Source organism: Brachycentrus maculatus, unplaced genomic scaffold (assembly GCF_059751285.1).
Source record: "Brachycentrus maculatus isolate JH-2025_06_01 unplaced genomic scaffold, ASM5975128v1 h1tg000309l, whole genome shotgun sequence".
Taxonomy (NCBI): domain Eukaryota; kingdom Metazoa; phylum Arthropoda; class Insecta; order Trichoptera; family Brachycentridae; genus Brachycentrus; species Brachycentrus maculatus.
Genome location: NW_028281059.1, coordinates 135,343 through 148,654, shown reverse-complemented (window position 1 = coordinate 148,654; position 13,312 = coordinate 135,343).

Sequence of the window (13,312 nt, the reverse complement as noted above, 5' to 3'; positions counted from 1 at the left end):
ATGATTCAGGGTAGACCCATTCTTTTACGAACTAAAATTACAATACGTCTATTACAAAAAATGTAACTTTCACAAAACGAGAAAATGAGTGCTTGTAATAATAATATTATGAACTGTTAAATACATTTTCTTTTCAATTGATTGTTTATTCCGGTTAGTTGGCAACCCGTTAAATGACCCCAGATAATCAAGAACAACTGTATTACCGTTTTCAGTATTGCGGCAAAAGTTGTTAAAATAATTCGAAATAAAACATACGAAATTTCTGAACATGAATATAAAATTACCCTCAGTTTTTTAAGAGTAGGTTCCTACTTTTTTTGTTTGCTGGTAACATAGAATATCGTTTTTCTTTCTCAAACCTCCAGCTATTCGTTTTTAATTTAGGTCTGCTTTTTTGTAAATAGTTACAGGGAGTATTTTTATGTTGCGTGTTTGTTAAAGTGCTACCAACTTTTTTTTCCATTTTTCCAGAATTTTTAAATGTATATAAATTCATAAATTTACCAATTTTATTAAAAACGAGTAAGTGATTAGAAAAACGAATGAGTGAGGAAAGAACGATATACCAAATTTATGAGGTGAATGTAGTTGGAAAAGGAAGCAGAGGAAGACCGAGGGAAACTTGATATGATCTGATATGTCAAATACTTGAAAGCGGCCGGGTCAAGAGTCGGAATAATCAGCGGGTATGTATGAGTAGATGCACGGGGGAAGAATATTTGCAAAGAGAGTGGTGTGGCGTCTTATCCTTTCTGCCTACTTCTGCGGAGAGCGGGGTGATGGTTAATTTAGGTTTTTACTCAGATTTAAGTGGTTTTATATTGTAGTAAATTTGCTTCTATCATTTTAGTATTTTTTTTTCATGAACGTGAAAGAGAGGAATAATGTTTGCAGAGACATTTGTGTGGCGTTCTATCCTTTCTGTTTACTTCTGCGGAGAAGAGAGGTGATGGTTGATTGTTTAATTTTTATTAGTCTTTTTTCTTCTCAGACTTAAGTGGTTTTATGTTTTACTAAATTTGTTTCAACCACCAATTTTTGTTGTTGTTGAATAAATGAGTTGTATATAAAAATGGGTTTGTATGGAAAGTCTTAATGATTCTCGGATTTAAAATTTTAATGATGCGTCGGTCATAAGTTATCATAGCCGCCCGCGTAATGGGGACTCATAAAACGTTCTCCTTTGGACGGAATTGTAATTAAGGTCTAGGAGCTGGACAAAAACTGCAACGGGAAGTACCAAATGGGCTTCCCGCCCATCTTGTGTAAATGGCATTTGCATTTCATGAAAATTATTCTCTTAACTCAACGGCAGCTCCCCATCTCGCAGCGTGTACGGTACACCGTACATGGACCCGCTGAATACAAATTCAACCTTTTTTAAGTGAAAAAACAACTCGCTTTTATAGGCCGAATCTCAAAACAGGCAACATATTTTTGACAACAAAAATCATTAATTCAAGTTTTACTTTGTAAATACCACAATTTGATGCAACGATGTAGTATGATTTTTTTAAGCTAGATGAAGTTGAATACAGAGGGTGAGGAGAGCCTGATACTGAATACAATTTCAACCTTTTTTAAGTGAAAAAACAACTCTCTTTTATAGGCCGAATCTCAAAACAGGCAACTGATTTTTGACCTAACAAAAATATTTAATTCGAGTTTTACTTTGTAAATACCACAATTTGATGCAACGATGTAATATGATTTTTTTAAGCTAGATTAAGTAGAATACAAAGGGTGAGGAGAGCCTGATACTTTTTTGTGTGAACTTTTCGTTACAATGTCAAATTTTAAAGGCAATCGTGAATACGGTCAAAATTCGGCTTAAAATTGAGAAAACTGATTGCATAATGATGCTTAAAAAAATTGTTACTACATTTTTTTGGTAGAACCGATATTTTTAAATATTTGATTATATTAACTAGCGTCCGGCAGATACTCGAGATTACATATTGATTGCTAAAGATGTATTACATCATAAAATACAATGTTAATTAATGATATGTTTTAATGACCCATACTGAATTGGACTGGATGAGTACGTAAGTGTAATATTTCAGATAAAATAAGAACATTAATATACTAACGCAGGTACACAAATAAATAGCCAACCATTTTCCTCTCTGAACCGTAAATACTGCCCACTTTCTTGGTATTCTGTAATGCTAGAGTTAATAATAATACATTTGTTCCAGTCAAATAGGCACGAGGAATATTATTATTTAGGTCATGTTTTGAATATGATACTTATGTTCAATTAGAGCCAATTATAAATAAACCTACGTATTTCTGAAAATAAACTCGGGGAAGGCTAAATGAATGGGAGCCGGGGGCTAATCAGAACCCCTACAAAATAAGTAGCTTTCAAAGCTTAAATCACCCGGAAACACTCGTTTTCTTTCAAGTCAGTTGACAGAGTTACATTGAGTTACTGACTTCAAACACAAGGCAAGTCAGTGCTTACTCGGTACTGCTGTCGTATGAATTGATTTCACGTCATTGAAAGCTGTCCCACCGCATGCCCAGATCTGATACAGAAGCAAATAGGCTTCCTGACAGATCTGCTCTTGCTAAGCAATAATTTTTTTTGAACTAAGTTGCGAAATTTATTGAAAACGTGAAACAATATAAAATTGTATCCCGATTTTACTGTGAATTTACATTTAAAAGCTTTCAAAATACCTGTCACTGCCAATCTAAATAAATACAAGATTATAAGTCCATCACCAAATTTTCTAGAAATACCCCGGTGTAGGCAGTGAAAGGGATTAATATTTAGTTCAATTAGTCAGCTAGATCCAATTCCGACTCGACGTTGGCCGGCACACAGATGCCCACAACCCTGACTAGCACAGCAGACGGACACGGAACAGTGTAAAGACATTTACGGAGAATGGTCAGTCATCGCATTTCCACTCGAACTGATTTCACGTCAGTACAACGCTGTCGCATCAGTGCAGTGCTGACTTCAATATTCCCGGTGTTTATTTTGAAGTCCACTCTCCCCGCTACCCACGCCAGTGGTACTGACGTCGTCTAAATACCAAAACCAGTAGTTGGTCAGTTACTGACTCTGCTTTGTAGGGTATCCAACGTTGTTATTTATCCACGGTATCGTTTACCTACTTCCTTATACAAACTCACTTCATTTTAGAGAAAGATATATCTTTTCCCAACATACTCGTGACCTCTTCTAATAGCAGATGGGAAACATTTCTCAACAAATAATTGACTCGTATCAAACTCCCAACCGTTTCCGAGAGTTCATTTTCCTTCACTGACTTTGATAACGTGTGTATATCGTGAAATAAAAACCTCAACTGATGACTGAGTGTAAACAGTATAGTCAGCTCTCGGCGCCAGTACTGACGTCAGTAACTGACTTAATGTAAAGCTACCTTTAGATCTTTGTTCCACGTGAAGAGAGAATGTACGTTTTGCTCTCGGTTCTTACGAAAACAAAGTTTAAAAAAATCACAGTAAGTAGCTTCATTTCGACACATTTTATTGTATTGTGTTTTTATTTTATAGGTAAATGTATGTATTTTTTTGCACAACTTAAAAAAGGGAAATTTAAAAGTTTGTTTTGTAACGTTTTCATGACGTTCTAAATGGTGGAAGTTCTGGTAATGGGAGCCTGGGCTCACATTACCCCTTCGTAGATGTCACATCTTTTTCTAAAATACACGACTTTAATCATTCCAGATGCCCATAAAAAATATAAAAAAAACAATGATTTGAAAGACTGATTAGACGACCGGTACATTGGAAAGGGGAATGGAATTTGAAGAAGGTGATGGAGATTTTTTTGGTACTACAGGAAATATTTTTTTGGACCATTAAAACAGCTAATAAAAAATGTGTGACTTGTATTTGCAGTCGAAAAATTATGGCATAATAATTTAAATTTATAGAATTTTCGGATTGTTCAACTAGCATGAACAAAGGTTATTTTTTTGACATCTCATCAAAGATGAAGAAGAATATGGAAGTTTGGGCAATTACGGGGCTGACGACCGTCATAGGCTGGTACGTGTAACATTCACCAATTGGCGAATGTTACACGTGTGTAAAGTGATAACTTAAACCAGCCTATGACGGTCGTCAGCCCCGTAAATGCCCAGACTTCCATATTCTTCTTCATATTTGATGAGATGTCAAAAAAATCATATGAAAATAACTTTTGTAATTGGAGATAATCCAGACTTTGTGAACAAGTGTTTGGACACACCGAAACACTCACTGGAGAAATACAGTAAAACTGGAAAAACTAAAATGTTTCATTATATAAAATAAGACAAGACTGTTTTAACAAGTAAACAGGTTTTAATCCTTTTACCTTCGTTTTGTGTTTTAAAATTGGAGGAAAAAATTCAATAATTGGCTTGGTTAAGAAAATGAATGGACTTTCTTTTTCAGTAACCACAACGATTCCATAATGTGAAAATTCCATTTAGCGACCAGAAAACTTTTTCATTTAAACCTTTATCTTATCGTTTCCTCGATTTCCTCGTAAATCTAACCATGCTTCTTGAAAGGGACCGTACTCCGTACTGCCTACCCCCTATTCCTTACGCCCCATTCATCATCGTAAGGAACTTTAAATTCATTACCATTTTTAAAAAGTTTAATTAAATTTTTTATTTGCTGCCTCGCGAAATAACGACTTTGGATGAAAGATCAAAACGAAGTTTAAAAAAAAAAATCTACTATTCAATGTAGCTTATTTCACCATTTAAATTCTCACTGTTTACAGCACTAGTAATTATACGTACAAAACATAAACGTACAAATAAATTATTTTTTTTTCCTTTAAAATTTAGCAATTTCAATTAACGTATGAATTAACGTATGATTCATTGTTTGACTCGACATCATGTTGCCCACTATAGTTCTCTATCCTTCTCTCTAATCCACATATCCTTGACGTCCTTCTTTTGGCAAATACATATAGTGGATGTCGTTCTTCGGTCCGACTCATAACGCATGTGAGATGTAAACATAATGTATATATTGTTTGTATGCTGATATTGGTCCATACAAGTCCTGATGTGGAGAAAATGGACATGATTGGGATATGTTTCAAGAGTTGCCACCTGAGAACATTAATCTCTCATATCTCTTCTTTCAACGCCCTAGAAGACCACTGACGACCATTCACCGACTCAACGAAACATCAGAATGCTGGACTGACCTGGGAGGAAGTTGAGGAGATGGCATGTGATAGGGTGACCTGGAGAAGACTTGTGATGGCTATATGCTCTCCCTAAGAAGTGAACATGACAAAGGAAGAAGAAATGGTGTAATAAGAGTATTAAGACTACAAAGTAAATTATTAAAATAAATATATTAAAAATATTGCAAAATTATCTGTCATTATAACGATACATATATTTTTCATTAATAGTTTTTATTTTCGTTAAAACATTTAATAATTTAAAATTATTTCTGCCAATCTATTGTTAGGTGCGTGAATTTTTCATCATGTCTCTCTCCTACGCTATAAAATAATCATGTTCAATTCTGTTTAGTATTCATTTTGAAAGTTGCATGTCTCATCTCGGTTAATATTGTAAGGCGCAACCAATTTTAAACGTCTGCCCTTGTCTCTTTAAACAATATACACAGCAAATTCAATTTGTATCTCGAGTTAGACTACAAAATGGAGGCAAATCCTCCACTCCGCTACTGCATTATCATAATATTCTGTTTTCTACAAGAATTAATATCAACGAGCGAAAGGAACAAGAGAGTTATTACCACCATATAACATCATAATGGTGAATGGTTTCTATCCAAATTTAAATTAGGGGTTAGGATTCCCGAATAAATCATCTTATTTTTTACTCGGCGAATTTTTTTAAATTTTAAAATTGGCTTGTGTGTGAATGTAACTTTTTTAAAAACGAAATAACTGTCAACAATGTCTGGTGCTCTAGGCAAATCTTATATGAAATATTGATTGAGTGAAGTTTTTCTTTTAAGTTAGCTGTTTAAAACCATTAATTTTGGAAGATATTAAAAAAAAATTATAACTTATAATAACATTTTTTTTTTATTATGTATAAAATGAACATGTTAAATTTAAATCGTACATAATAATAGTCTTTTATAAAATGTCTATAATTTCTTTCTATTCAGGGAATCGTAATTGTATATTATTTTATACCTTCATTGGATCCTCACCCTCTCCCCCTCAACTCCTTAGCTGATACTACATTTGTCATTCTTCACCAATTTACGATTTAAAAAATGATAACGTAATTATTTGTTTATTTATTCTGCAACAACATATAATTTATCATTGTTCTCTTCGTTTTCATTTATGTTATATAAAATTAATATCTGTTTACCTATTTAGAACAGTTGTTTGGGTGCAAACCTTTACCAGATGTGTAGTCGTTTTTTTGGATAGTTAGAAGATATTGCTTCTTAGTAAAAATGCCGATAGTGTAAGTTTTATAATGTGTATGAAGTTGATTGAATCATTTTATCTAGCTACGAATAAGTATGGTAATTTAAAAGGAAGATTGACTCGTTGCATATATTAACAAATTCTCCAATACATTGTACATGCATAAATACTATAAAAGTATGTATGTTTGAAGCCATTCTTGGAAATGACTATTGAATACTTTCCAAGGAGAATATTTTCATTTCACCGAGTTTCTTGCATAACGTGGATTTTTATTTCTTCTTCCCGGTTCCCTAAAAGATTTTGCTAGAGAAAAGATATTGTATTGAAATAATGACATTGTCGACATGTATTACTAACCATTTCATGATGAAACTTTCACATTTTCAATACGACATTTTCATTATAAGAACCAAATGTTGTAAGACTTTCCGTTTATGCAACGTTGTCAACATTTTATATGATGGTGAGGTGATGAACCCTTTGCTGTTGTCCTTTTAAAAAGATAAACCCACAAACTCCACATTTTTATTAAAATGTATATTATGCATTTTATTATTATATCCTCGTATTTGCTGTTCTTATCATAAAGATTCCAACTTTCTGCAGATGCCGATAAAATATAAACTGCAGCCATAACATCGTAGCAACATATTATTATGCGGACATGCATACTGCATTAAATTTTCTTCTTAAGAGTCTTGACTTATAATAGGGAAATTTAGGTCTTTAGCTGAATATGAAAATATCTCTACATTATTGCATTGGTTACAAAAAATACCAATAATTATTACGAAAGAACTTTGATAAATAAAATGCTACGAATTTTATTGTTCATATTATTGGATTTTTGTTTTATATTTCTCCGAACTTTGAGGTGAGGTGTGTAAGCTTAAAAGGTTCATTTGACGTATACATGATATAAAATACAATTAAAAAAGGCTTTCGAGAAAAACGTCGTAAAACTAACACGACCATTGACATCATTCTAGAGGAAAAGATATGTAGCTACAGTTATAGATAAAAACAAAATCACAAAATTGTATGCTATTTAAGAATACGAAGAAATTTTATGAAATTAGATTCGATATCTCTGAAAAAAAGTTAAAGTTTATTAATTTAATAATAATAAATAATAAAATTGGATAACTTATATAGCGCCATTTTCGTAAAAAAATACCTCAAGGGCGCTTCACGGTGAATGAATTGGGGAAAATATTATGGTGGAAATGATTTAGCAAACAAATGTGTTTTTAGTCTTTTTCTAAAGATCATCTCACTCTCACTATTTCTAACCATTGGTGGAAGAGCATTCCACGCCGTCGGTCCTGCAACAGCAAAGGCACGCTCGCCAAATTTAGTGCGTTGGTTGCGAGCTGGTAAGATAACTTTGCCCATTGCAGATGTTGTAGCCGATCGAAGCGTGAGACGTCTATCAACCAATTCATCTGGAATACACAGCTCCTTAAGATACTCTGGAGCCATATTGTGTATTGATTTATACATGAGTAGGCAGAGTTTATACTCAACCCTTTCGGGAAAGCGTAACCAGTGGAGTTTGTGAAGTAGTGGGGTGATGTGACTGAATTTAGAAATTCCAAAAATTAGTCTCGCTGCTGCGTTTAACACTGATTGCAGTCGAGTCATTTTATTGTTTGGTAGACCCGTGTATATACCGTTACAATAATCTACTCTCGATATTACAAACGCATTTATTAATTGACGGGCAGCATCAACTGGCAGATTCTTGCGAATGCTTTTAATTTGCCTTAGCTGATAAAAACATGTACTTGTTGTTTTGCTAATTTGAGTCTCAAGGGAGAGATCAGAATCTAAGAACACGCCGAGCAGTTTGACGGCCGGTGTAGTGGTACTCTTTGGATTGAGTGGTGTCGTGTTATCAATCAAATTCTGTCGTTTAGGTGTGGCTATCCAGAGATGTTCCGTTTTGGACGGGTTTAACGTCAGTCTGTTTTCAGCCATCCATTCTCCTATTCTCTCAATGCACTTATTAATAGAGTCAACAAGTTTATATTTTTCCTCCGGCCTACAATAAAAATAAATTTGAGTGTCATCCGCATAGCAGTGAGACCACAATCCGTGTGACTTTATAATATTTTCTATGTCTTTCGTATATAGAAGGTATAGAAGAGGACCTAGGACTGATCCCTGGGGTACACCAGTAGAGACGGAATGATAAGGGGATTTAACTTTTTGAAAAATGACTGAATATTCACGTTCTCGAAGGTATGAGCAAAACCATGCAAGTGCTTTATCACAGATGCCGTATGTCTTCCTCAAGCGTTCCAGCAGAATATTGTGATCAACCGTGTCGAAAGCAGCACTCATATCCAAAAAGGAAACCAAAACAAGGTCACCAGCATCCACAGCAGTTATTATATCAGACAGTACTCTCACTACGCCTGTCTCTGTAGAGTGGTATCGCCTGTATGCCGATTGCCTCTCTGAAAACAACTTGCTATTTTCAACATACGTTGTCAGTCTATGGGCAACAATTTTCTCTATTATTTTTGATATGACAGGAAGGTTGGAAATTGGGCGGTAGCTTGAAAGGTCCTCGGAGTCCATCTGAGAATTTTTTATTAGTGGTGTAACGTTTGCCTTTTTCATGGCCCTTGGAACAATGCTTTTCTCCAGAGACATGTTTATAAGATCTCTTATAAATGGAGCAATCTCGTTAACACATTCTTTCAAAAGCCATGTCGGTAGTGGGTCCAGTAAACACTGTTTATTGGGCAAAGCATTAATAAGTTTTGTTACCTCACTTATATTTGTGGACTCGAAAATTTTCAGATACTGCAAGGCATTACAGGAAATTGTTGGATTTTTAACCAATGATGTTGCTTTCCGAATATTTTCGATTTTATTTTTGAAAAAAATAGCGAATTCGGAAGCAGTGGCTTGTGTGTTGATTTTAAGTTCACAATCTCCGCGGACAGATTGCAGACTTTGCCACAGGAGTTTCGGAGACGACCTATGTTCTCTAATTCTCGAACACCAATATGCAGATTGTTTTGATTGAATCAAAAATCTATTAGTGGTTTGTGCTTCGAGCCACTTTAAGCGATCTGAAACTAATAGCGTCTTTCTATATTTACGCTCAAAACGCCGTAGTTTTTGTTTTCCATGTCGACATTCCTCGTCAAACCATGCATCCGATTTTCTTTTACGAACGGTTTTCGTGGTTAAAGGCACATGTTTGTCTATCAAGCTGAAAAGTACACCATTGTACAAATCAGCCAGCTGGTCGACATTCTTGGAACTACGATCAGTATCCAGACCAATTAAGGAGTTCGAGATATCAACTTATATATAATATACAACTTAGTTAATAATATTTAAGATCTAAGGAAAATTTTAGCTTGAAAGAAAATGCCACATATTTCTAATTGAACATACAAGTATATGATAATAATTGTTTTTATGTAAATGTTTTTATACAAAAAAAAAAATACATATTTCGTGATGAATCATAAAAGTACATTTGAGCTGCAAATAATAACATTTTTTTTACATCGATTTGATGCATTTTATCTTTTTTACCATTAAATGTTTCTAAAAGTTCCCACTTTGTCAATGAACATATTTGCATTTTAGTCAAAAACTAAGAATAATTATTGATTAAAGATTGAATAATTCGTTTATGTAAGAACCCCGAAGTTTCTATAATCAGACAATACAAAAGACCATATATCTATTGTATTTTTCCAACGTTTTGTCTGGTTCTTATTGGCATTTGTGTGCACTTATCTGTTTGTCATTTAGAGCGCAGTGGGATACAGAGGAATTCCGAGGAAGTTTGTGATATCTCTACACGACATTATGAAGTATTTCATATCCAATATTCCACCCCATTGAGCTTCTGTCCGATTGCTTACTGCTGAATAAATGAGATGGCGGAGATTCCAGTAACAGAGAGAGATGCACCATCAGGAATCGCCAAGTAGCGATGAACAGAAATGTAATTTAATCAAAACGTTTTACCTTTTTTTACGTTCAATACTTTATTACAATTATAGTAATTTTTATTTACATAAAAAACAGGGCCAACCACATTTTATCTTTAACTCGTAATAGTAATTATGTCTTCATAAATTTTACAATCACGACACATAATATTAGGAAATCTACATATGTATTATATATCTAACAATTTTTCAAATAAAACCGTATTATTTTATGTTAAAATCTAAATAAAAATGAAGACTATGGAATTCTGGGTGTTTGTAGGGCTTATGATCTGTCATAGGCTGGTTTAAGACACAGACAGATCATAAGTTTGAAAATACCCAGAATTTCATATTCTTATTCTTCTTCATCTATGTTATGTTGAGAAAGTGGAGAAACCCTGATTTATAAACAAGGATTTGGACACACTTAAAAATGTTACATGAGTACATACTTACATTACTAACATTTTTATAAAAATTAAAGTAAAATGACTGACATATATTTTTTAAAATTCATGGTTATATATTTCTTTATTGCAATTTCAACAAAAAGCAAGTCAATCTGTCAAGTAAATATCTGGATTTTCACAATCCTAATATACTTACTTCATTTTTGCTGCTTCATCGAAAAACGAAAAATCGCATTCATGTAACAATAAATGTCTATATTTTCTTTAAATTTCTCATTGAAATATGGTTGTGAACTCCTGAAGAATGCTATTTCGCTAGCATCAGTAATGCTTCGTTAGCTTCGTACATTCAACTCTATTTTGTTCGGTCGTTTTCACACCAAACTTTTCCTGCAAACTGCAAAACCAGATAGTGTTATGCGAAACTAACTAATTGCATTTATAATTTAAATTACGCTAAAATATATCGTTTTGTGATTTGAAAAAAATACATATTTGACCCCTATTCACCACACACGAAGATGGTGCATATGGTACCGCATCGGTTCTATATGGTGTTAGTTATATGGTTGACAATTACACAAAGGCAAGGTAGTCACCAAACCATGGTTCTCTAATCTAAGATATGCTCTAACCACTGCGGAGGCGGATGATTTTTTTTGATGCCCGAAATTTTCTTGCAAAAAAAAAAAATTGTGTGTATATTTTAACACAAATACTGATTTAACCCCTGAAGGATTGTTGTGAAGTAATATTAAAGATGTCTCGACAGAGACGAAGAAGCTATTATGTTTATTATTGGGCTGAATGTTGAAAATTACTACTAATAGATGTAGCCATGTGTTATAATGCATATTACAGGGTATTGTACATTTTATTCAACAAATAAAAAAAATCAAATTAACAAAAACAGAATTTAAAATTCTTATAATTAAAATGATCAAAAAGTCTTTACTTTCTTTCTTAATTTGAATCTTCACGGAAAAGTCAGTCGCGATTTAAAAAAAATTAAATCAATGCATGAATTTACATTATATCTATTGATTACCCCACATTTTATTCAAACGTTTCCAACTTTTGATGTTTTTTTTATCGAATTTAATACAAACAAAAAAACAAGCTCCCACACCAGGCATACTTGCTTCCACTGGAAGCTAAAATAGGGCCTGTTATATTTTGCTGATATGACCAAAAATGAATTAATATTTTTGACTGTTAAATTCATTTTCAATTTTTCCGATTGTTAAATTCATTTTAAAATTAAGATATACTCAATTATCTGTTCAATCAAAAGTAGTTTTTAAGTTTTGTACTGACATTTGTTTGTGGAACTGCATTTTTTATAGAACATAGTACATAGAACATATGTGTCGGGTTGTGGTCCCGTGGTTATTTTCGCGGACTCTCGAGACAGAGTTTTTCGGTTCGAATCCACTCTACCACAATTTGATACCTATTTCTAATAATGAGACGCTTAGGCTCACAGAAATAGTATGAAATTGAAATATTTGTGTAAATAATACAGACAGAAATATTCCTCTTTTACAAAAAATAAATTAAAATAGAACAACATACATATACAACATAGATTTTTTTAAATAGAGATTTTACACTCTAATATTTATTTATATTACCCTGAACTGGTCCCTGAAGCACAGGAGTGATTACTTTGATTTCATGTAAGTAAAAATCAACATTGAACGGCGTCAATACGATGCCATGCCCTATGCACCATAGGGTGCGGATAAGGGTTAGAAGAAGAATATAAGTAACTTATTTCAAGGAATTTCTGTGATTTTATTGAAAAATACTCTGATTGAATGTATAATGACATTTCATGTGACAAACATCAAGGTTAAATCAACGTGAAAAAGGATTGATCAAAATATTTTTTTTTCAGTATAATGCTGAAAATCAGTGTTTATTACACATTATGAGTATTTCAATGTTTTAGAATTTAGTACATAAACCCTGATGATGACAAGGTTCTTGTCGAAACCGGTTGGATAAAGTGTACCAATAAAAAGTGGTTAAAACAAAGTTGTTTTATTTTATAAAGTTTATAAAATGTGCCTAAAAGTATCTGCGAAAACATTCAAGAAATTTATTACACCACACAATTTATCACTAATAACGTATGCACGTTAGAAGTGAAAATATTCAAATTCTAAAAACAGTTGACTCTATAACATTTTGTCCGCCTCCGTAGTGTAATGGTCAGCACGCTCGCCTACTGTTCTGGAGGTCCAGGGTTCGATTCCCAGAGGGGTCAAATATATATAAGTGATTTTTTCACTCTAATATTTATTCAATATTACCCTGGACTAGTACCTGAAGCGGAGAGCTGATCACCTTTCCTTCATGTTAACGATCGATAAAACACTATGTTTATATAATGCAGTGCCCTATGCACCATTGGGGTGTCAGCATTAGAAAATTTCTTTTTGATGAAAAGAAGATTTCCTCAAAAATATCTCGTTGTTAATATCTCTTTTCCCACTTTATTA